At 37.8% G+C, this 21,398-nt stretch overlaps 1 protein-coding gene across 9 annotated transcripts in view; it reads left to right on the forward strand.

The window, feature by feature from the left end:
• The window catches only part of PCDH9 (protocadherin 9), a 913,990-nt gene that overhangs the window by 653,885 nt on the left and 238,707 nt on the right, over window positions 1-21,398 (forward strand). The window lies entirely within an intron of this gene.

Raw genomic sequence — 21,398 nt, forward strand, 5'->3', positions numbered from 1 at the left:
TTTATATGTCAAATATTCTACTCAAACTCTATATGATACACAAAACCCTTCTTTTCCCTCCAAAAAACTGCACAAAATTATTTATGCTATTCTTGCTGAGAGGGATTGTCAAAATGTAGAGATTTGTTGTTGTTTTAACCAAGAAACAAATATTGGCAAATATTATTTCCACCCCTACTAGATATTACTTCGACAAATAGGGTATATATTCAAAATGAGATAGTCTGAACATGAACTGGTTATTGTGTGTGTGAAAGTGTTCTTCTCTCAATATTATACTCTTATACATTTTAAAAGTGGGAAATCCCTGCAAAATGGAATGGTATGCATTGTAGTACCACCTAAGGTGTTCAGTAATTGCACCAAAACCATGCTGCCTGTTGTGCCTAATACATAATTAATGCACATATGGATTCTTTAAAGGCTTCTATTTTTTCCAGTGTTATTTTGATTCCTTTTCTCTTTCCTAGCTAAATGTTCTTGATGACATTGCTGCAAAAAGTACTTTCCAGCAAACCACAATTTTATTCTGGCAATTATGTCATGCCAACACTAGTTCACTTTTACATAGGTGTTTAGGCAGTGGTCACAAAACAGGAAAAACTTGGGGAAAACTTCAATATTTTGGGATCAACCATTACGTCTCAAATGGCTGAAGTTAATGATAAGTTAATCAAAAACATTTGCCCCCGATTGTCACTCAGATTGATTTAACAATGGAAGAGCTGTCAAACCAGTCAGTGTATTATTAGGAAAGACCTAAGAAAATAGCTCAGTACAATAAGTACAAATTATACTTGATAGCTTTGCCAACAGCTTATTTCCTGTAGCAAGGCAGGGGTCGATATATCTTGAATCAGATAGATGTCAATCTTGATCATTTTGAGAGGTTTTTTTTTTTTTTTTGACAAACATTCAGGAAGAAGATTATATACACTTATAAAGAATTTCAAGGTTTGGGTGAAAACATATAAAAGACAGGAAGAGTGCTATAGTAAGTGAAATAATGTATTTTACATGCAAGGCTGAGTTTATATACATCCACGAGGTCCACTGAGTGATCTTGGGCCAGACACTGTATCTTATACCCCGTCTACACCGACCATTTAACGCAGTTTCAAATTGATGACTGAAGAAAGTGGTCTTGCTGTGCAAATACATAGGAAATCCTGGAACGTATTTGAGGCCCAGGTGGTGATTATACAAATCACAAAGCACTGCACAATAAGGGCTTTCTTTTATGCACTTTTGTGGGAGTTTGTTGTCTAGCAGTTGCAGTCGGAAGCTACCTTAAAAACTAGCATTTAATGGTCCGTGTAGATGGTGCCTTAGCCTTGCTTCTGTAGGATTGCTGTGAGGATAAAATGAGGTGACCTTTACTTCTTTGAGCTCTTTCATGGCACAATAGGCTAGGTTTGTTTGTTTGTTTATTTTTTTGTTTTTGTCATGTCAGGAGCAACTTGAGAAACTGCAAGTCGCTTCTGGTCTGAGAGAATTGGCTGACTGCAAGGATGTTGCCCAGGGGATGCCCGAATGTTTTGATGTTTTATCATCCTTGTGGGAGGCTTCTCTCATGTCCCCACATGAGGAGCTGGAGCTCATAGAGGGAGCTCATCCGTGCTCTTCCCGGATGCAAACCTGTGACCTGTCGGTCTTCAGTCCTGCCAGCACAGGGGTTTTACCCACTGTGCCACCGGGGGCTCCATTAGGCTGTCATTGACATAAATTAACCCCTTTTTCCATCTTTTTAAAATAACCAATGCTAATTTTATTATTTATTAATACTGTTGTTGCATTCTTCTTCTTTTTTTGCAAAGTTTTATACAGCATTTTCCATGTTGATTTTTAATGTATTTTTTTCTACTTGGCTGAAAATGAGCAAGACATATCAGACATATGAGCAATAATCCTGAGTTAATGAATCAAGCCAGTTACCTTTCTCTCCATCTTTCTAGGATATTGTTGACTATCAGGAATGTCTGAAGTATTTCCTCAACAAGAAGGAAACATATGAGATAAATCTTATCATGACTGTTCAGTGATACTTGATGTGAACCATATTATCTTAGGAGAACCTGATTGTGATCTAGCAATAATAAGAAATAATGAGTTTAACATTTGGTAAATTTGAAATGAACCTTGGCATCAGGTGCTTTAAGATAACTTTAAAATAAACGGAATTCCTTTCTCCCTACATAGATTACAAGATCAAATGGATGAAGATAAGAGTTTTCATTTTCAGTGTTCTCAAGGGAATGTGCAAAGCTAATTGTGTGGGATTATTTGGAAGGTAATAATGGATAAGCCATTACAAAAATGCCACCCAGGATTCATGGGATCATAATACTGTTTTGCCTGAGCAGGCAAGGCCCCCCAAATGGGGAAAGACAAGGCAAAGCTGCATGACGAGGCCTTTATTCCTTTTTAGCAACGTGAGTAATACAAATAAACGACAGAGGTGGGAGGGCAGTCTTCTTTTTTTAAAAAAATGTGAGATTACTTTGATGTGAAATTTGTGGGATGAGGAAAGCTTTCACACAATAATTGAAAACCAAATCCCTTTCCAGTCTAACAGTTTTGTTCTAGACAAACATCAATGTCAGGTCAGTGTGCCTTCTATCAGTGTTCATGTAGAATACAAATTGATGTAAAGGTGATCTAATGGAAAGTGTTGGAACTGCACTCTTCCAATGAAATCTGATAAAGAACCAAGATGGATTCATGCTGCTTGTAGGACAGGGAGACAGATGGCTGTAAATGAAAGCAGAAATAGGTACTAAGCAGAAAGAGAGTTAAAATATGGGGCCACAGAATAACAGTAGGAAAACACACACGCACACACAACACAGTAAGCCAAAAAGGGAGAAAATGAGAGAGAGGTGAAGAAAGCAAAACAGTTCAAAATGAGAATTGTACAGAATTGTGCAGAAATAAGTTGAGGAACAGAAAGATGATTAAGGAAGAAAAGCTGGAGTTAAAAACTGGAGTATTTTGTATTGTTGAAGGCTTGAATGGCCAGAATCAATGGGTTGTTGTAGGTTTTTCACAACCTCCAAGGATGCTTGCCACAGATGCGGGTGAAACATCAGGAGATAAAGCTTCTAGGTCATGGCCATACAACCCGAAAACCTACAACAACCTGGAGGTATTTTGCACTTTTCTTAAGAATGTTATTACACAGAAAGGCAGTCCCTGTGTTACAAACATCTAACTTACAAATGACCCATAGTTAAGAACTGGGGTGAGACAACAGGAAGTGAGAGAAATCTACCCATCAGAAGGGAAATTCACTCCTTAAAGAGCTATTGTGGGGAAAATATTTGTCAACGGAAGCTTTATCACCAATCCTTGTTTCCACAACCAACCATTTTTTTCAAAATCCAATTAGCACAGGGACAGAAAATGAGGTGAAATATTCTGAATAGAGGCACAGACAGCAAAACAAACACCAAAGGGGTGTTAACCCTTCCCTATACTATTCAAAACTTATATACACTTAAAATGTACCTGTTCCGACTTACATAGAAATTCAGTTTAAGAGCAAACCTATAGAACCTATCTTGTGTGTATCTTGGGGACTACCGTAAAGGAAAGCAGTATGTCCTGTGCCTGATAGTCTCTGGATTCATAAAGCGAAGTATTAACATGGAAAGATTAGGGATCCTGCATAACTGAGCCAACCATTTTTGCAAGGATCCTGTTTGCGTGAATGTTCAAACTTCTTAATCTGCACTGACTCTACCAACTTTGAAGTCAATGTGTTTTCTAGGTAGGCTTGGAGACAGACTTTGTTTCATCTAAATTGGTATACAAACATCCCAATGTAAACAACCCAAACTTATATACTAGGATGGAGAAACTGTAACCTAAGAAAAAATTCTGACAGTCCTCTTCAATTCTCTTAAGTTTTTCTCCCAGTATTTATTTTTTCCCAGAATCTAAAAAGTATATATATGTCAGAACACTTTTTATTTCATTAGCCAAGTTTGGACTAACAATTCAAATGCCACTTTGAGAGAAATGCAGGATATAAATTCAATAAATAAACAAGTAAATAAATAGGTTCTTGTGGGTTTTTTCGGGCTATAGAGCCATGTTCTAGAGGCATTTCTCCTGACGTTTCGCCTGCATCTATGGCAAGCATCCTCAGAGGTTGTGGACAACCTCTGAGGATGCTTGCCATAGATGCAGGCGAAACGTCAGGAGAAATGCCTCTAGAACATGGCTCTATAGCCCGAAAAAACCCACAAGAACCTAGTGATTCCAGCCATGAAAGCCTTCGACAATACAAGTAAATAAATGTCACTTCCTGAGCATGAGTGCAGCTTGTGTGAAGCCCCCTAGGATAATAATGGTTCCTGTCACCCACATGCTGCACACAGAAAAGTATACTGGCAAAAAAGAGATATGAACACTATGGAGAGTGCATAGGAAAATATATATATTAGGAAAAAATGTGTGTGTGGTGTGTCTCTTTGTATGTATGTGTGTGTATGTATATATATTGTATAGGAATATGTATATATTTTTCTTAGATGCAGACTGATGTTTGCCCCCAATTTTCTAAACAGCTACAGAAGTGGGCCAAAGCAAACTAATGGTCAGGAAAAACAAAGAATGCAGAAATACATGGACAAATAAATGGAGGTTTACAAGCAATGCAACACAGAATGAGAAAGCATCACAGCATTGGTAGCAATCAGAGCAACATCTAATCAAGTCTTTTGGCCAGCATGTGGTTATCAATTAAAAAAGCATCAGAAGGAAATCAGGGTTGGTTCCAGTGCTGTGTTGGGGAATGAGCCATAGAATTCCCATTACTGGTAATAGGGGCTTCATCACTAATTCCCAGTGCTATAAACTTTTTGGATCTTTGTAGTGGGATTTGTTTGCCTGGATAGAGAAGGAAGTGTAAATGCAAGCATGATTGGCAGAATCATATGGTCTACTGTATCAACAAACAAGAGTAATGTCTGCTAATGCAATGTTTCCCTGTGTGCGCACACATGTGGGTGGGAAAGGAACATCCTTCATAACTTATCTTCTTATGCAAATATTTAGCCTTAACTAAAATGGCCAACTTTGATCACAATGGTGCAACCTGACTTGATTTAAGACGAGTGGTTCTCAGATCCCTTATTTTCAAAAGGCAATGCATACCATCACACTTGTACATATGCTTGCAAAGATCATAATGCCATGTTGACATGGTCATGCTCTATAATTCTGACACCTTAGACATTCAGTAATGAAAGAGGAACTCAGTTTGATTTTTTTTATTTGAAACATATCACTATGTCTTTAATAAGCTAGTTTTCAAAGTAGTGTTAAAGCACTGAGAAAAACTGACAAGCTATGGTATTGATATTTTGATTCCGAGATTTCAATATGAGATAAACCACTGTATAATGTATTACTTATATATTATACATCAAGTAGGATATATCTATATTTTAATAAAAGAAGCTACATTAGTTACTTGCTTGTCAAAAGCAAGAGAGGAGAATGTTTTCAGTAATGAAATATAAATTAGAATGAGGCTGCTGCAACACTCACAAATAGTCACTTAAGCCAAATCCAAAGATGCACTATATACTAAAGATCCAGGATCCACTCTAATTCTAATGTGGAAGTAAATGTGTATCTCCTGTCTTTTGATGCAGTATGCATTTCTCTATTGGTTTCACATGTGCACCTGTAATTTGAGGACTTTTTTGTGTAGTATATTTTGTTGCATCCAGCCCACACCTAGCTTGATTTTTCCTATTTGATGTTCATATGGGTTTTTTTCTGTTCTATCATATATATGAAGAGAAATCAGGTAGCACATTAAACAGATGCTCTCCATGAAAGTCTGATGGACATTTTGTAATTGAATTTATATAAAGACTTTGTTTAGTGCAGTTGTTGTGATTTTACCGAGTGTGACAGTGTTTACTGACCCACTTCAGAAATAAAGAGGCCAGACACAAGACTGTAGAATCAACATAACCACTTCATTTAACCTCTTTTAAATTTGTGACTTTAGTCATGAACTGCAAAGCAGAGAGCACCTAGTGTGCCATTTGCTGGAGTGGGAGGTCAGCATTTATCAGCTTTAGTATTAATGAATTAGTAGGAAATGGTTTTAAGTAGAAGTCTAATTGCCTTACTGTTTAAAAGAAGTAGACAAATAATGGATAGTCACTATCAAATATAAAGTAGAAAATTGTTGTAGTTTAGTTGTAGCTGTGTAGTCTTAGTAGTTTTATATCTCTAAAATAATTTAGAGAAAGACAGTGTATATTAATAAATTGCCTTTGTTTCCTCTGTCTTGGTCAAAACCTTTTTTTTCCTTTCATGTCAGGAGGACTTGAGAAACTGCAAGTTACTCCTGGTGTGAGAGAATTGGCCATCTGCAAGGACCTTGCTCAGGAGGCACCCGGATGTTTGATGTTTTCCCATCCTTGTGGGAGGCTTCTCTCATTTCCCCACATGGGGAGCTGGAGCTGACAGGGGGACCTCAACCCACTCTCCCCAGATTCGAACTGCTGACCTATCAGTCAGCAGTCCTGCCAGCATAAGGGTTTAACCTATTGTGCCATCAGAGGCTCCTTAGACTCTGGTAATACTGATGGGAGACATGTGGCAACTTTAATAGACATTCAGAATGGAACATTTCTAGATTATGCCTATGTAAAATAGGGGTAAGAATTGCATGGCATTCCAGGCTCCATTGGGCTGAAACCCCCAAGTGCCCTCAGTGGTAAAGAATGTGAAGAGTCAAGGTTTGAAACATTATGGGTCACACTATTCTCATCCTGATCAGAAAGTATCCTGCTATATTTTTGTGCAAATGTCTTCCCTCTTCACTTCTGTATTCTCTATATTGTTGGCAGAAGCAAAGTCAGACAACGAGCCTCTTGGCTAATATCCCAATGACCCAAACATCAATAACCAAAGACTCATTAAGCTAAGCTAATTAAATAAAAACAATAAGCCAAACGATTAAGGCTAAAGTCATGACCTTTAATGATCCCAAGGCCTATCTTTTGACAAAGAATTAATCTTTAATCACACCTAATGGCCTTTTGCATATTTAATGTGCACTGCAGTTATTTTACCCCCTCCTCCCCAAAGGGAGTCCTGTGTTCCTTTCTTCTCTTTTTAGTTGCTCCTCTGGGAATAGAGATTAATTGCTCATACCAAGGTGAAAAGTAGTTAAAGTTTTCCAACTCTCTTGTGGTCTCTTTTGACGCCTGCCCTTAACACAACCTGCACACATCTACTTTGAAGGCATGCCCTTCCTGGCTTTCCATATCAGATTAGCCTCAAGAGTTTTCTGAAAGTGCTTTAGTTACTGTGTAAGAAATGCCTAATAACTAATTTGCTGATTTTCATTGTTCAGGCAGCACAAGTTACATTTAATTTAGGTGAACAGAACTGACAGTTTGATATGTGGTTCAGGTCAAATTTAATTTCCAGCTGAAATTACCAACTTTGCAAACACAGACCTGCCAGGAATTTTATCTTAACCTGCCAGTGTTCTCAACAATAAGTGTTAAACCCGTTGGCTGCATTTGTTTAAATCTGTTGTGATGTTTGTTTCAAGTGTTTCCAGGAAAAGGGTCTTGAGCAGTATTGTCAAATCAGTTTTTCTCTTTATAAAATAATGTACAGATTTGCATCGGCAGTAGTTCAGACCAGATATCTCTTTAAACCATTAATACTTTCTTGGCACTCTTGCTACTGGCAAACATACCAAGAAGGTGATGATCTTCTTACATTGTTTATTCTCATCTGTGGCCTTCCATCTTTTTTCTATCTCCAAATCTATCACATACTAGTTCAGTGATTTTTTTTGAAGGAAAAAAATTTGTGTTTGTTTTAATGATTGATCTATATTTTATGCACATTTTGCTCTAATAGACACATTAACCAATATGTCTCTATATGTCCAATGTAGGACCTAGGGGTGGGGGGATTATTTGTACCATATTTGTGTCCATTGGCTACAACTATTTTTCCCCCTTGGAAATTATTTAGAGACTGTTTGGCAATGACCAGCACTGATGCCTGGAATTCTGAGCATCCTTGCAATAATGGATAATTTGTGCATGGGTCCTGTTGTGACATTTTTTTTGTGTGAAATATAACACAAACTGAAAATGGGAAGCTTTTTACCAAGAATTGCATGTTTTCTGTATTCAGAGCATAGAACACAGGGGACAGCATTTTTCGCTTCCTTGTAGTCCAAAATCTTTTCATCCAATTCTTCCTCTCTTGATATAGGGCAGGTCTATACTGATCCACTAAACTGGGGTCAACCCAGCATGTCATATGCCACATTCACCTTGATGTCATATGTCACATTCATCTGTCAGACAGGCACAGCCCTAGCCACTGCAGAGGTAGGAGGGAGTGCCAACTACCCAGGGGTGCCAAATACAGTTTAGTGCCACTGGATGTCTATCTTTACCATCCCACCCTTTTCTTCATGTTGCAGCAGTCACCAGCCATGACATGGGTCCCAGATCCTGGCCATTGTCTGCGGTGACAGAGGGAGGATATAGAGAGGAGTGAATATGGTTCTATATCAAAAATTATTTGCATATCTCTCTAGGTGTCCTAATTGCCCCAGTCCTAGACTTTGTTTGCATTTTAATTGGCTTCAGAAACAGATATGTGAAGATACCTGTTCATTGTATTGTCAAAGGCTTTCATGGCTGGAATCACTGGATTGTTGTAGGATTTTTTTTTTTGGCTGTTTGGCCATGTTCTAGAAGCATTCTCTTCAGATGTTTCACCTGCATCAATGGTAGGCATTCTCAGAGGTTGTGAGGTCAGACCTCACAATCTCTAAGGATGCCTGCCATAAATGCAGGTGAAACATCAAGAGAGAATGCTTCTAGAACATGGCCATACAGCCCAAAAAATCTACAACATACCTGTGCATTGTTTGGTAGATATCCTGGATATTCATGTGATTGATGCCCTAGAATTTGTCTCCCAGTTTTGCCCTGATGACACTACTGTTTTTCTTCAATGTGGCCCCATTGAGCTGAAAGCTTTCCTTTACCTGTGCTCCTAGATCTTCATCTAATGGAAAACAATACAGTTCACTGAACTCCACATAAGGAAGAATGTTGCAAAGAATGTGTTTTCTGATCTCAAGATGTTTGCTAAATAAATGTAAGCATTGTCAAGAACAGAGCAAAAAGTTACCTTGATGGGAAGGGGTGGGGGGGGGGACATCCTTGCAAAAGGATGCTTTTAGGAACAGATCCTTGTTTCTCTCTGTCTCTATCTGTCTTGCCTTTGCTTTTAAGAGGGAATAGCAAGCAAGCAACGGACCTGATAAAAGGCACATTTCTGTTGAATGCTCTTGTGTCATTAGGATAGAAAGCCTCCTGTTTGCACACCTTTGTCTCTCACTGAGACAAGCACAGCAAAACTAATGAGCAAGAGCAACCAACTCATTTTGTTGCACCTTTCCTCACACAATGCAGACCTGTCCCCTTTTGTCAGGCAGAGGGAAAAATAATGATAAAAGAGAAAGCAGATTAGCCTTTGACAGTAGCAATTCAGTACAAAGAACTTTAAAAGGTATTGATGGTGCTGGGTAACTTTTACGTTCAAGATAAAACTGCATTAAAAAAAAACACAACCAAAAATAAGCGTAGCTTTGGATTACTAATTCTTTAGCTCTAGTTTGGCCATTGCTAGCTGCACAAATCCCAATGGGTCTTGCATTTCAAAGGCTTCATTGTTATTCAGTTTGTTAACAAGGCAGTGATCAAAGAGATCCAGGCTAAAATGGTCATTTATTTTAATTAAAGTAACGACTCCAATCTCTTATAGGTTAAACTTTACTGTATGCATATCTAGCAACAGAATAATTGGTAACCTTAAAATCTAAGTGGAGTAGGCAGAGCAGAGTTTTAAGCATAGGGTCAAAAATATGCCAGATCTCATTTGTGATAAAGCTAGAGCTGCTGACTATTGAAAGAGGGGCTACAGGGATTTAGCCACTGAGACTGGCGTTATGTTTGGTGTTATGTTAATGGAACAGAAATCAGGTTAAAGAATGCAGCTTTTGTTGTACAGGGATCCGTATTCAATATCAGTTTGCCATAGTTCATTTGCAGCAGCATAAGCTGCCTCTCTTTTATTTTTCTTGTATAACGATTTCTGGCCAAGCCCTCCCATATCCAAGACACTTGGTTCCTTCTCTGTGCCTCAGATCTCCATGACCCAGCACCTCTCTGCAGCCAGACCTTTCATAAAAGGTCACCAACACAAAGGACAGATTATTACACAGCAAACAGGTTCTGAGAGAATGTGACAGAGAGGGTTGTATCCAGTTTTCTAATCATGTTATATCTTTCTTTCTATAAGCAGGGAAATCATAAAATTGTGAACTGGGAGGACTCCAAGGACTAGTCCATTGCTACTCATGACTGTATGACATGTAGCTGGCAAATCGGCATATAAGCAGGATGAAGTGTACAACCCATTGTTGGTCTACTGCCTTCTCATGACAAACCCATCCCCTACTATTGATGGGCTAATGCTAGTTTCGGGGGAGGGGAAATTCCTTTATTAAGAACTTTGATAACTATTCCAGAACTCAAATCGCGTCTCCTCCACTCCCCAACACTGATCTTAAATCAAACTTGTTGGTGTGATTTTAGGGTTACCATTCAGCAAAATGGGACACATTTATTGTAGCAAATAAAATATGAATATGTATCTTTTATGCTTTGAGTTTTATGAACAAGTAGATATAACACTTCTTTAGATTAATTCCAGAAGAACTGGCTTTATGCTTATGTAGCTTTTTTGGCAAGTTTTAGCTTTCAGAGTAGCCATACTGTTTTAAATTTGAATAATGTGATTCCCCTCAACTTTGGGGGACAATACAATTACATTCCTTACTAACAGTTCCCTTTCTTGCCTTCATATGATGCACATTTACTCAACAGAATGTCAGTCAAATATTCATATATATTTGTAGCAGCTCCCGCTGTTAGCCCCAGCTTCTGCCAACCTAGCAGTTTGAAAAACATGCAAATGTGAGTAGATTAATAGGTACTGCTCCATCAGGAAGGTAAAGGCACTCCATGAAGTCATGCTGGCCACATGACCTTGGACATTTCAACAGACAATGCCTGCTCTTTGGCTTAGAAATGGAGATGAGCACAAACCCCCAGAGTCGGACATGACTGGACTTAATGTCAGTGGAAACCTTTACCTACCTTTACCTTTTATCTATCAGTTAGAACAGGGGTCCACAAACATTTTAAGCAGAGGGCCAGATCACAGTCCCTCAAACTGTTGGAGGGCCGGATTATAATTTGAAAAATAAAACACGAATTCCTGTGCATGCTGCACATATCTTATTTGTAGTGTAAAAAACACTTAAAAACAATAAAATAATTAAAATGAGGAACAATGTTAACAAATATAAACTTATTAGTATTTCAGTGGGAAATGTGGGCCTGCTTTCATCTGATGAGATAGGATTGTTGTTGTTGTTATGTGCTTTCAAGTTGCTTCAGACTTAGGTTGACCCTGAGTGAGGGCTGGGTAAATGACCTTGGAGGGCCATATCCGGCCCCCGGGCCTTAGTTTGAGGACCCCTGAGTTAGAACATGTGCCCTCTATTCCTTCCTTTTTAAAATTAAAAATGGAACAAATGAACAAAAACAATATCGCAGTTTCCCCAAACTAAGAGCTATCCTGTTGAAATTAATCAAACTAAGAATCAGATGTAATATGGCATTATGCTTGTTCTGATCTCAAATATTACACATGTCAAAAGGAAAGCATTGAAATGAGTCTAAGGGAGGCAGTCCTTGAGTCTTATTACCAATATGATCATGATCGCATCTACCTTCCCTTGCTGTATTTGAGATATAACATTTGCATTAGGATACAAGATATGCAGCAAGAGGCTGCAGTGTCAGATAACACTCAGGAGAAAAGTCCTCCCCAAATTGACCACACTCATCTTTATTTTTCTACCCCATTTAACATCCATGTAGTAGATCTCTGGAAGGCAGCCAAGTACAGAGGATCATAGCAAGTTCTCATATATGATATCTTTCCTAAGAACTTTGGAGAACCATGGCTCGAATACACACACAAAACCAATTCCATTCTTTACCATTTTACATAAGGGACCAAATTTTACTATGCCATTGTGTATCCATTGATATTGGTATTCATGAAGTTCCTGGAAACAATGGAAAATTAAGATCCACTGTAATATTACTAGAAACAATGAGTTAACATTATTTACAGGGCATGATGTTACCATAACATTGCTGAATATGTATAACTGCTACTTGAAAGCAAACAATCACTTAAAAGTCAAATACTCTTCCTGTACCAGGCTTTCTAACCTCATTAGCCAAGGCCAGGTGATGTTAACAAGTGAAAAAAGAAAGGAAGAAAGAAAGGAACACCCAGCAAAACCCATTGCCCCAGAGAATGCTGATTAATTATTGAGCCAATGATTTTTTTTTCTTTTCAAAACCATCCAATAGCTTAAAGCCAGTATTTAGAATATCTGACAAACTCCTCCTTGAGGATTAACAAAATGAACTCTTCAGCTGTTCTCAGAAAGTATAATACTACTGCTAGGTTAAATAAAATAGACAATGTGTTCAGCACATTGGCTATTGTGAACAGAATAATAGCAGTAATAAATGGGTCAGTTTCAGAGTGTAGTGTCATCCTGATTATTTCCAGCTGCTTGTACAGTCTAACTTGCATTAACTCTACAAGATGTGAGGTGGGCATATTTTGTAGATGTCACACCACCCAGAAGTTTCTTTAATTGGAGCTGTCAAGAGTGTAGATTTGGAGCTTTCTATATGTACTCTTGTCACTGTCTGTAATTTTCTAACCATCATGTCACCATCCTGCAGAATCCTGGGATTTATCATTTAGTGAGATATTTAGAACTCCTGTCTAGAGAGATCTCATACAGGCAGGACTAGAGAACTTCAACAGAGAATTTTAAGTAACTTGCCAAACTCAACCAATCCCAGAATTCTGTAAGATGGAGCCATAACAGCTATTAATTGCACATTTGTACTATCTTTGCTGTTATGGCTGTGCTTGTGCTTCTTCAAATATTGTTCAGCCATGTAGCAAGATCTTCACTCTTTAATAGTAAGTCACTAATGTATTTCCAATATTTCTAGCCCGCCCTTCTCAACCCCCAAGGGGGGGACTCAGGGCGGCTCCAATAAGTCACTAAAATGCTTACAGCTTTCTATCAAAATCTTCAAGACCTAGAATGACAATCTGAAACCATTAACACTAATCCCCTTTGATTTCAGAGGGAGAAATCAAAGTATGTTCATCTACTACTGGGCTTAATAAAAGTATTACCACACTGCTTCTTTTGAGAAACATCTTTGTTAACTATGTTTAGATTTCACCCTTGCTTCTTTGTTTGTTTGTTTTTTAGAACTACAGCTTCAGTGAAGGTTAGAGATTGTGATAAGACTTTTTCTAAAGGTTACCTCTGAAATAATACCAAACTATTTGTCCAGTAAGCAATACAAAATATTTTCAAATTGGAATATGGAAGTAATTGATTGGAATAATAAGTTCCATATTATTTAACATTAAGGGAAAATGAAGACACTGCACTTGTGAAGCAGTTCTAGTTTTTTGTTATTTGTGTAGCTACATACAGTAGCTGTCAACTTACAAAATGGTACAGGAAAAATATCACATGGTTTCAGATGTTAGCTTGAGCTGCTGTGGCATACTCTGTTGTAAATATTGTTCTGATAAAAAGTGGACAGAAAGAAATTGTGTTTTGTGCTGCAGGTCAGCAACTTACAACATTCATTTTTTTTAAAAAAAAAGGTTTTAAAATAACCATATTTTATTTATGTTTGAAAAACATAAAAATAAGGTTTTTTTAAAAAAGATACCACAGTAATGACCTACTTTGTGTGTTTTATCTTTGTCTATTTTTTTTTAAAAAAATAATTGTCTATGTTCTGGCTGTAATGCATTCCTTTCTGTCATTTATATCCTAGATTAAAAACTGAGGTTTTTTCTATGAACTATTGCCTGCCACTTATTTAATAAATTTACTAAGAAGCTGATATCACAGAATTGTTGCAAATACTGGGTCCATTGAGGAATTAAAGTCTGTTCCCAAATACTGACAAACAGAACAGCTGCTGTGACAAAAAGTGAAGAAATATTTGCCTTCACAGGGGAAGAGACAAGTGTAGCGGAAGTCGAGAGAAAGGAGCTCTAGCTTATAAGCAGAAAGAGGGGGAGTGTAAGGATGTTGAATAGTCAAGGAAGGTGACTTCAAACATAGGCAATATGTTGAGGTATCTTGAGAAGAAGGAAAAAGGAAGGGCAAGTGGAGGAAAGAACTCAGGGGGAAAACTGTCAGAGAGTTACAAGTACAGACTACATTGCTAGGAAAAAATATACTTGGAATGCAAAGAGATAGTTGGCAAGTGAGTTAAAACAGTTTGTAGTTAAATATTAGGTTCCAGGTATGGGGCACACTGTGTCTGACTGTACGTAGATATGTCCTGACCTCTAGTTGAGTAGCATTTGATCATTTCAAAACTGATAGCCTTTCCCTCTCCTGTTGTTCTTTCCCATTTCCTTATGTTCTTGGTGCTGTTTCAGGCTTATTATGTATTTTGTTGATACCTGGTTGCAAACGACGATTGCTAATCGGCTTATGTCAGGTTTTCCATATATAACTTTTAAAGAGCTTAAAAAGGTAACCCATTGAGATTAACTCAGGGGATAAGGACTCTTGTTTTCAGATGTCAGACAGCGAGATGGTAATATGCCCTCTATCCCTCTCAAAGGATGTAAAATCGAGCAGCCTTATGTAAGAATTTTCAATTTATCCTTTGTGGGTCAAACTTAGTGCCTTATCATCTCTTGAACTCAATGTCTTATCACTACCTGAGCCTAAAACCAGCAATATGTTGGGAATTCTAGGCAAAGGAGGTCCAAAGCATACAGAGTGCAGCTTAAGACAAGTTTTGAGCTTTTCACTTCAAGCTTCTTTGGTGATTCAAGTATGTCCTTTATAAAGCAGTACAAGACACCACCAACATTTTAATAAGCAGAGACACAGCCAATAAAAAACAACAGTATTAGTGGGGCTGAAAGGCAAGGTATTGGAAAAAGGTGATCTTAAGTCTTTGTTTTCACACAAGTGTGTTAAAAAGGGAACTAGTTAGTGATGTCTTTTAGAGGCTGCACCATGCTTTCTCAGTGTGTAAACTCCTTGGGATTATATTACAATGTGACTAAATCAGTTGTGATATCCTACTTGGCATTCAAAACCTTTTTATTTATCCGCTGGTTATTATTAATATTATTATTATTATTCACTAATTATTTGCTATTATTATTATTATTATTATTATTATTATTATTATTATTATTAGATACGTAAGAAGATTAGCACACAGCAAACAAAATCACTTTGCTGGCTTTTGTATTTGATCACACGTCTGGCACTTCCCTAGTGTCTAGGACTGTGTGATGTGTCGGTGAATAATGCATGCAGATCCGAGTAGGATGGCCTTTTGCAGCTGACAGATGGTAATTTTATCAGTGCTGATTGTTTTTAAATGCAGACCTAGGCCATAGGCACTGCACCCAATGTGTCGATCACCACTGGGACCACCTTTACTGGCTTGTGCCAGAGTATTTGCAATTCTATCTTTAAATCCTCATATTATGTAAGCTCTTCCAGTTACTTCTTGTCAATTCCGCTGTCACCTGGGATTGCAACATTGAGGATCCACAATTTTTCCAATTGTGAGATCAGGAATATTGTGCTCCAAAGCTCTATCAGTCTGAATTCGGAAGTCCCAGAGTAGTTTGACATGTTCATTTTTTGGTAACATTTTCAGGCTTGTGATCCCACCAGTTCTTTGTCGCAGGCAGATGGCATTTGTGGCACAAGTTCCAATTGATCATCTGAGCAACTGTATTGTGCCTCTGCTTGTATTCTGTCTGTGAGATTATTATTATTATTATTATTATTATTATTATTATTATTATTATTTGTTAGTGGTAGAAAGAAGACCTTTGTAATAAGCAAGCAGGCAGGCAAGGGTTTATGCAGCCACATATATGCATAAAGATAATGTCACTTTTCAGATATACAATAGGGTGAAAGAGAAAAGTGAAACAGATTCATTTGTTTTTGTTTTTGCTTTTAGTTCTGTTTTCAATGGAATATACATGTGATTCACCTTTATTCCACCCAACACAACAATTTCCTCCTGTGAAAGAATGTACCACAGACACCTGTAAATATCTGTAGTAGTATTTGTTTTTAAATGTCTAAGGCACTTCAGGTCTCACAAGATCCTCCTTGGAGAATTCTAAAACTGCCCTAGAAAGCATTTAGAAGCTCAGGAAAAAGAATGGAAGGCAGTTGTCCTTGTAGCAGTTTTAGAATTCTCCAAGGAAGACGCTTTAGGAGCTCAGAATGTGTTGCGCGTTCAAAGACAACCTGTATTAAGGACACATCCAAGCACCTTTGGGACAGGCTTTTTCTTTTAATTGGCAAGGTTTAACCTGGCCCACAAACAAAAGTCGTCTCAATTAGTTTGTGTAAACACACACACACACAAAGTAGACACAAAACTTTTAGCCTATAAAAACAACTTTTCAGTTGAACCCATTAGCTTTAATGGGAGAGAGTGTGAAACTGCAGGGGCATTCACACAAGCTGGAGCCTGAATATAGTGTTTAACTAGTTGCTTTCACATACACTTTGCTTTTTTATGGGAAGGGTTTGATTCCCCCATCCTTTTATCTCCCTTTCTGATAAAGTTATTAGTCATAACAGTTTATGTTGCCTGAGTGGAAAAATGATAACCATTTCCATGGTAAAAAATGCCATTTTGGGGGACCATTGGGTTAAATGTGAAATCAAACTCAAAAAGGCACAACGCAGAATCACATTGTGTTCTCCTCAGTCCCTTGTGTGCAACTGCATACATCTTATATTTTCTTCTTCTTCTACTCCCTTTCCCTTCTTATAATGTATGTTAGAGATCTGTGGAATAAGCAAAAATGATATATAGATAAATAACGAGATAGGAAATAGCTAGATGATCACGAGATTGAGATAGATCTCAAACTTTAAATGAAAAAACTATCCAGAAGATGACATTGTGATTTAAATGTCAAACAGTTTTTTCCTGCTCCTCACAGTGACATATTTCCACTGTGTTTATAAAGTATATGGCATAGGTTTGGTGCAAAAAAGAGTCTGCTCTCTCAGAGCCTTTTCAAACTGTCACCATTTTCAAGTGTTATTAACTTCATTATTCCCTCTTCTGCTATTTTGAAACCTGACATGGATTTATCCCATATCTCCCAGAGGTTTTGGAGTGCAATTAGCCATTGGATTCACTGAGTAATTACTTCATTTTTCATGTAAAAAAACCCAAACACTTGATTTATTATATACTGGGGAAAGGACAGCCGCAGTAGGTCAACAGCAGTTAGAGGAGATTAGCCGGAGTGTTCCTCAGCACTTTGGTCCCGATCATTCCCCATAGGAACCTGATTTAGCTAGAAAAGGAATGATGTCACTCAAGGTTTGGCAGTTTCATGCCAGCTGACTTTGTCACCTCTCTGTGGAATTAATATGACTGACTGCAGGGTAGCTCTGAATTTCTGCTTTGCTGTGAGAGCCAGGAGATTGTGGAATTGATGGAGCTGCCAGAAGAAATTCTCTCAGAATAAAAAGCCCATTTCGCAATTCTCGAGAGGAGCTAAAAAACCTGGCACAGATAAATTAAAGTGTTATGGGGAGCAAGGGGAGCAGAGTCAGAAGGGAACAAGCTGTAATCGGTGTTAAGGGGACAGTCTGCATTTGCAAGTATTGTTCTCCGTTAATAGGTTTTGATGTGTTTCTCTTGAAGAGTTAAGATGCACTGGACAAATATGTATACATTAATCAGATACAGATGCATTTGAATTTGTGAGAACATACCCAAAGTTTTCAATAGAATTTGTACTATACATTCAAACTTGAAAATGCATGAGGGAAAAAGTCTGAATCTTTTCCTACATCCAATATATTATTTGAGATATTGATATTGATAGATAGTTATAGATACATAACTATATAGTTTAAAGTCCTGACAAACATTTGTTTGTGTTACCAGGATAGTTTTAAAAGACAATAATCAATAACACTATCAGAATGTAATATTATTTAATACATTATATTGTAAATGGTACTTGACTCTAGAAAACAGTGAATAATATTTGCCCTACTCCTGAACAATTGTAGATATAGATGATTATCGTGACTACAGTCTAGTTCCAGCCACCACTCTTTGTTGACTCCTGAATGCTTCCTGGTTCTTACAAATAGATTTTCCTTTTGTAGTACAATTTTTAAGGAAGCACCACACACAATGCACAGCTGAGACCATGTGGCAAATGACTCTGCAAGCGAGGGGTTGTTTTGATGGCCTCCATTAATAAAGGATGGGGCAAACTGAGTTTGGTCAAGTCAAAAAATATGTAGAGACTGACCTGTGAACTATTTATAGCCAATCTGTTCTCTCATAAGCCCATCTTGCAGTTTCTGCTTGAGACTTCCCCTCAGTGTAGTGTAAGCTTTGATGGTTGCTCCAGAGCCAGGTAGGGGGTTTCTCCCCTTTACTTTATTTATTTATTTTGCCTATCCCATACGGTATTTGTAGGGGGGAAAGGTTTTGCTTGCTTGCTTGCATGCTGGTTGCTTCTGTGGCGAGAGAATCTGCCGTCTACGAAGACATTGCCCAGGGGACGCCCGGATCTCTTGCAATCCTGCGAGGAGGCTTCTCTCATGTCCTCCCTCCCTCCTGGGCACACAGAAGACTGGGCGACTTGGAAGGCATTGAACAGACTGTGCTCTGGCACCACGAGATGCAGAGCCAACCTTCAGAAATGGGGCTACAAAGTAGAATCCTTGACATGCGAGTGTGGAGAAGAACAAACCACCGACCACCTGCTGCAATGCAACCTGAGCCCTGCCACATGCACAATGGACGACCTTCTTGCAGCAACACTGGAAGCACTCCAAGTGGCCAGATACTGGTCAAAGGACATTTAACCAGCTACCAAACTCACAAGTTGTGTATTTTTCTGTTTGTTTGCTTTGTTCTGATAGACTGGTTGTTCTGACATGACAAATAAATAAGGGGGAAAAGGTCAAATACAATGATCTTTGTTTAATTCAATTATCTGTGTCTCATTATTTCTTGGCTGGACCTCAGTGGTGATACTGGTGCTGCGAAAAGAGGTATATTGGACACTGAAATTTTAATATATGATAATAAAACTTTATTTATATCCCACCACAATCTTCACAAAAGGACTCGGGTCTGCTCACAAAAGCACTCCAAAGCGCAATACACATAAAATACCCAAATACATAAGCATATAAAACTCTGAATGGAACCCATAAAATACATGGCAGTTGAAAGTTGTCAATAGATTTCTTGAATTTAGCTTTTAAAAACTCAACCTTTTGGGCCAAGCATGCCTAAAATCTCAATGTTTAGTTTAACTGGGTAAAAACGGACTTGTCCTATCAGTTCTAATTTGTGTTATGCTGTTTTTGCAAAGACCTGTCATGTTTCACCTGTAAGTTTGGGTACAGATACAGGCACCTTTTATGTTCATTTTTAAATCACTACTTCATTCCATCCATTCTATTAATCTTGTATGGTTCCCCCAGTTTCTATGTTCTATCAAATGCTATTTCTGAGGCTTGAACCATAAACTTCATGATGGACCCCGCCCCCTCCAAAAAATAAGTGAAATTCATAAGAGATCTGATTCGAATAAATGAGTTTCAATGGATTTTTTTAAAACTCAATTAATTTAACCTGAGGGCTGATATTAATTGGACCATGAAGGCTTATATTATCACCTTTCTTGCCAATCATCCCTTTTCCTAACTTATCCTGGAGAATCCCAACAACCTTCCTCATGCCATGTAGCTAGGAAGGTGTTAGAATTAAGTTGTGGATGTTCCCTTTTCCACTGGGAAACATGGAGATATTTTCCTATTTCGTTGCTTTAATTTCAAATTTAGATTATTTTGATGTTTAATATTCTATTTCTACTTTTGCCAATTTCTCACAATATCCTCTAGCAAAATGGGTTGAGTAAAGAAAAGACTGAGTACTGATTTCCCCATGTTTCCTGGCAACAGCATACATAAATTAAGTTTGAGACTTCCTTTCTACAAAGCTACTCTAAGAGCATAAAAAAGCTCACCAAGAGCTTCTACTGGGGTGTTTCTTGCGATAGCAGAAGGACTGGATATTTCAAATAGAGACTGGAATTATATTTTCCTGTCAAGGGCTTGAATTGATAACAAAGGACCTGAAACAAAGGGAAATTAAGATTTAAACAAAGATATTTGTTTTTAGAGGAAGACATTCATTTCAGAGATCTGAAAGTGGTATGATGAAGGCATCATTGTTTGTGATGAGCATATTCAGCCTACTGTCATCTTATGACATTGATTTCTTCTAATATACTTAAAATGAACTTGGGAATTTCTCCTTGAAAGAAGCATCTAAGGGATTTCTATGGAAACCAAGATATGTTATTTAAATGCAACACTAGCAAAAATTTCTCAGAATATTTCTCAATTCTTGAAAGCTGCTGTATTTTACCAAACCTGAATGTCAAACAAATGTTTTGTGTAAGGTGGCAGAGACAATGTTCTCTTTGGAGACACTACCATGTATTCAAGGGAAGTTGAAAAAGACATGTTGTGACTCCTTTGAAAAAATTACAGGTATTTTTGTTTACTAGACATTTTTGTACAATTTTTAAAATCTGGATGTTTTGACACAACTAAATAAACATTTGTCACTCATGGGAAATCATAGCTGTAAAATGTGACCTTAAACTCTTTGGAACTCTGTTTTTCATTTTCTTTCTCTAAGAATTGAAGTATTGAGGTGTGTTATATATCTTGCATAATAGAGGAACATAGCTTCCAAACTAAGGCAGGGTTATAATGATTTTCAGAAGAGATAGAAATCATGCAGCCTACGTACCTACTGTATGGAGCTTCCCAAGATCATGTTGGTAGTTCCTAGAAATACTTTATACGGTCCAGAAAGAAAATACCAGATACAAATGAAAATTACCATTCTTAGGGCTCTTCCATACAGGCCTTAATCCTGGGATATTTTATCCCAGTTCCTCCTGGAATTGAGGCCCCACACCAACCACAAGCCATGGGCTTTTCCTGGGCATGGCTACATGCCCTCCTGCATCAACCAGAGTTTGAACTGGGAGGGCATGGAACACAGCTTCCATCCCTCCATTTACCCCAAAAACTTATTTGAGGAGCCTGAGCA

Source organism: Anolis sagrei, chromosome 3 (assembly GCF_037176765.1).
Source record: "Anolis sagrei isolate rAnoSag1 chromosome 3, rAnoSag1.mat, whole genome shotgun sequence".
In the NCBI taxonomy this organism is placed as follows: Eukaryota; Metazoa; Chordata; class Lepidosauria; order Squamata; family Dactyloidae; genus Anolis; species Anolis sagrei.